General features: G+C 51.2%; 1 non-coding gene across 1 annotated transcript in view; it reads right to left on the bottom strand.

The window, feature by feature from the left end:
* The window catches only part of LOC126476824 (small subunit ribosomal RNA), a 1,909-nt gene extending 713 nt beyond the window's left edge, over positions 1-1,196 (bottom strand). Inside the window, exon 1 of the ribosomal RNA XR_007587263.1 lies at positions 1-1,196. This exon is cut by the window's left edge and continues 713 nt beyond it. This is a non-coding gene — a ribosomal RNA (small subunit ribosomal RNA).
* Between the last annotated feature and the right edge of the window lie 3,804 nt (positions 1,197-5,000).

Here is a 5,000-nt window from a genome sequence, read left to right as displayed (position 1 = left end):
AAAGCTTTGGTTTCCCGGAGGCTGCCCGCCGAGTCATCGGAGGAACTGCGGCGGATCGCTGGCTGGCATCGTTTATGGTTAGAACTAGGGCGGTATCTGATCGCCTTCGAACCTCTAACTTTCGTTCTTGATTAATGAAAACATACTTGGCAAATGCTTTCGCTTCTGTTCGTCTTGCGACGATCCAAGAATTTCACCTCTAACGTCGCAATACGAATGCCCCCGCCTGTCCCTATTAATCATTACCTCGGGTTCCGAAAACCAACAAAATAGAACCGAGGTCCTATTCCATTATTCCATGCACACAGTATTCAGGCGGGCTTGCCTGCTTTAAGCACTCTAATTTGTTCAAAGTAAACGTGCCGGCCCACCGAGACACTCAATAAAGAGCACCCTGGTAGGATTTCAACGGGGTCCGCCTCGGGACGCACGAGCACGCACGAGGCGGTCGCACGCCTTCGGCTCGCCCCACCGGCAGGACGTCCCACGATACATGCCAGTTAAACACCGACGGGCGGTGAACCAACAGCGTGGGACACAAATCCAACTACGAGCTTTTTAACCGCAACAACTTTAATATACGCTATTGGAGCTGGAATTACCGCGGCTGCTGGCACCAGACTTGCCCTCCAATAGATACTCGTTAAAGGATTTAAAGTGTACTCATTCCGATTACGGGGCCTCGGATGAGTCCCGTATCGTTATTTTTCGTCACTACCTCCCCGTGCCGGGAGTGGGTAATTTGCGCGCCTGCTGCCTTCCTTGGATGTGGTAGCCGTTTCTCAGGCTCCCTCTCCGGAATCGAACCCTGATTCCCCGTTACCCGTTACAACCATGGTAGGCGCAGAACCTACCATCGACAGTTGATAAGGCAGACATTTGAAAGATGCGTCGCCGGTACGAGGACCGTGCGATCAGCCCAAAGTTATTCAGAGTCACCAAGGCAAACGGACCGGACGAGCCGACCGATTGGTTTTGATCTAATAAAAGCGTCCCTTCCATCTCTGGTCGGGACTCTGTTTGCATGTATTAGCTCTAGAATTACCACAGTTATCCAAGTAACGTGGGTACGATCTAAGGAACCATAACTGATTTAATGAGCCATTCGCGGTTTCACCTTAATGCGGCTTGTACTGAGACATGCATGGCTTAATCTTTGAGACAAGCATATGACTACTGGCAGGATCAACCAGGGAGCTGCGTCAACTAGAGCTGAGCAGCCGGCCGCCCGGGAGTGTGTCCCGGGGGCCCGCGCGAACACGCAAGCGTCCGCTCAATTATTCTGCAAACAGGAGGAGGCTGAGCTCCCCTGCACAACACACCTCGAAACCCTCTCAGGTCCCGGCGGCGCGCAGCGCCGTCCTAAGTACTTGGTCGGGTTCGAGAGAGGCGCAATCGCCCGGAGTTAGGCGAGTAGACGCTTTAGGTGCGACCACCCGTGCTCCCAACTGAGCTTGCCGCTGCCGACAGAGGCCCGGGAGCGTGCTGTCGTGGCATTGCCGGCGGGAGACAACACGCGCCACCTACGGTGACCGGCAGCTCCAACGCCGGCGCCACAGAAGGACAAAAGCCCCACTTGGGTGCCGAAGCGAACTCTCCCAGCACAGCGCACGCGCCAACACGTCCGCACAGCTGCGATACAAACCACCTGCGAGAACCGCTGGGGCGACCGAGCAGCAGACGGCGTCGCGGCGCCGAGCGCCGGGCGGCGGCGCATCCTCAGCGCACAAAGTCCTCAATCGGACCAGCACACTGCAGATGGCCACCGCGCTTCGCACCGGGCCCGCGAGGACCTACTTTGGCCGCAAGGCGCCGCGAGCAGGGGGCGCCGGCGCGCAGCTGCGCCGCCTGCCGCGTCCGTCGGCCGGCGCGCCTGCCACTGGCCGCCCCCACCAGCCGGCTGTAGCGCGTGCGCCCACGCACCGCGCTGCCAGCACGCCGGGCGGCCCCCCCTCACCGGCCGGGGACGGTCCCACCCAGCCACCGCCGCGTATCGCCTCACACCCAGATCCCCTTTCACGTTCGTGGGCATGGTGGGTATCCCTGAAACAACCGGTTAATAGCTCGACCGATCGTCGCCAACACTGATTCACCTCTAGCGAGAACAACCGCACCACAACGGGTTACCAGTTGTTCATTTGCGTAACGTCACCAGCAAACGTACACGTCCATCGCCATTTGCAACGAGTATTGCATGCCTGTGTCAGGTGTCACAACACACTACGTCTGCCCACATAGACGCAACAACATGTGCACGCCTAGAGAACACGTGGAAGGTCGACCCCGTACGTATGCGGTGTCCATTGCGCGAACGACTGTCAGCCGGCCTCTGCAGCATGTCGCAGATGTGGAACACGGTGCAACATGCTATCACGGTGTGTGAGAAGAGACGACTACGTCCGAATACACGCTCCACTACATCAACAGACTGCTCATGCTGATCGCCATCCAGGGCGTCCGTTCCTCCCACACGTCTGTATGGCGTACCACACTGCAATCCAGCTCTTATAGGGAGACGACACGTAGCTGCGTGCACAATATTAGGACTGTATGGTCCGCCGTTGCTAGGCGCAGTCGTCATACGGCCACATGTGCCACGATGTATCATTCAGTACATACGGACCAATGTGCAGTACAGTTTGTGGGTTTTGCGTACATCGGCGGACAGGTGACAGGCCGTACCACAACGTAGGCTGAGTACGTCGGCATGCGAAGGGCGTTGAACATGCAAACTTCTCACCGACCTGCTTGCGAAGGCAGGGGGGAAGGGGGGGGGGGCATGTACGTCCTGCTGCTATCCACATTACAGTGTATAGCAGGAGCATGTGGAAAGTCAGCAACACCTGCAAGGTGTTTAACATGACGCGATACACAGGGGACCGGGCAGTGCGAGTAGCGAACTATATTGCGAGGGTTGCGGTTAGGCAACACTACACTAATTTAACGAGTTGCATAACAATTACAGAGCAGGTTCAGCGACAACGTGCGTCAGGTTAAGGCGCAATATAGTTTTGGTTACGGCGCACTTTAGGTTAGGTTAAGGCATATTATAGGTTAGGTTAAGGCATATTATAGGTTAGGTTAAGGCATATTATAGGTTAGGTTAAGGCATATTATAGGTTAGGTTAAGGCATATTATAGGTTAGGTTAAGGCATATTATAGGTTAGGTTAAGGCATATTATAGGTTAGGTTAAGGCATATTATAGGTTAGGTTAAGGCATATTATAGGTTAGGTTAAGGCATATTATAGGTTAGGTTAAGGCATATTATAGGTTACGTTACGGCACAACATGGGTTACGTTACGGCACAACATGGGTTACGTTACGGCACAACATGGGTTACGTTACGGCACAACATGGGTTACGTTACGGCACAACATGGGTTACGTTACGGCACAACATGGGTTACGTTACGGCACAACATGGGTTACGTTACGGCACAACATGGGTTACGTTACGGCACAACATGGGTTACGTTACGGCACAACATGGGTTACGTTACGGCACAACATGGGTTACGTTACGGCACAACATGGGTTACGTTAAGGCACAAATTAGGTTAGGTTAAGGCACAAACTAGGTTAGGTTAAGGCACAAACTAGGTTAGGTTAAGGCACAACGTAGGTTAGGTTAAGGCACAACGTAGGTTAGGTTAAGGCACAACGTAGGTTAGGTTAAGGCACAACGTAGGTTAGGTTAAGGCACAACGTAGGTTAGGTTAGGGCACAACATAGGTTAGGTTAAGGCACAAATTAGGTTAGGTTAAGGCACAAATTAGGTTAGGTTAAGGCACAAATTAGGTTAGGTTAAGGCACAAATTAGGTTAGGTTAAGGCACAAATTAGGTTAGGTTAAGGCACAAATTAGGTTAGGTTAAGGCACAAATTAGGTTAGGTTAAGGCACAAATTAGGTTAGGTTAAGGCACAAATTAGGTTAGGTTAAGGCACAAATTAGGTTAGGTTAAGGCACAAATTAGGTTAGGTTAAGGCACAACGTAGGTTAGGTTAAGGCACAACGTAGGTTAGGTTAAGGCACAACGTAGGTTAGGTTAAGGCACAACGTAGGTTAGGTTAAGGCACAACGTAGGTTAGGTTAAGGCACAACGTAGGTTAGGTTAAGGCACAACGTAGGTTAGGTTAAGGCACAACGTAGGTTAGGTTAAGGCACAACGTAGGTTAGGTTAAGGCACAACGTAGGTTAGGTTAAGGCACAACGTAGGTTAGGTTAAGGCACAACGTAGGTTAGGTTAAGGCACAACGTAGGTTAGGTTAAGGCACAACGTAGGTTAGGTTAAGGCACAACGTAGGTTAGGTTAAGGCACAACGTAGGTTAGGTTAAGGCACAACGTAGGTTAGGTTAAGGCACAAATTAGGTTAGGTTAAGGCACAAATTAGGTTAGGTTAAGGCACAAATTAGGTTAGGTTAAGGCACAAATTAGGTTAGGTTAAGGCACAAATTAGGTTAGGTTAAGGCACAAATTAGGTTAGGTTAAGGCACAAATTAGGTTAGGTTAAGGCACAAATTAGGTTAGGTTAAGGCACAAATTAGGTTAGGTTAAGGCACAACGTAGGTTAGGTTAAGGCACAACGTAGGTTAGGTTAAGGCACAACGTAGGTTAGGTTAAGGCACAACGTAGGTTAGGTTAAGGCACAACGTAGGTTAGGTTAAGGCACAACGTAGGTTAGGTTAAGGCACAACGTAGGTTAGGTTAAGGCACAACGTAGGTTAGGTTAAGGCACAACGTAGGTTAGGTTAAGGCACAACGTAGGTTAGGTTAAGGCACAACGTAGGTTAGGTTAAGGCACAACGTAGGTTAGGTTAAGGCACAACGTAGGTTAGGTTAAGGCACAACGTAGGTTAGGTTAAGGCACAACGTAGGTTAGGTTAAGGCACAACGTAGGTTAGGTTAAGGCACAACGTAGGTTAGGTTAAGGCACAACGTAGGTTAGGTTAAGCACAACGTAGGTTAGGTTAAGGCACAACGTAGGTTAGGTTAAGG

The sequence above is a fragment of the Schistocerca serialis genome, chromosome 4 (assembly GCF_023864345.2).
Source record: "Schistocerca serialis cubense isolate TAMUIC-IGC-003099 chromosome 4, iqSchSeri2.2, whole genome shotgun sequence".
NCBI classification, from domain to species: domain Eukaryota; kingdom Metazoa; phylum Arthropoda; class Insecta; order Orthoptera; family Acrididae; genus Schistocerca; species Schistocerca serialis.
The sequence above is the reverse complement of the archived record's forward strand: the minus strand, read 5'-3'. Positions and strand labels throughout refer to the sequence as shown.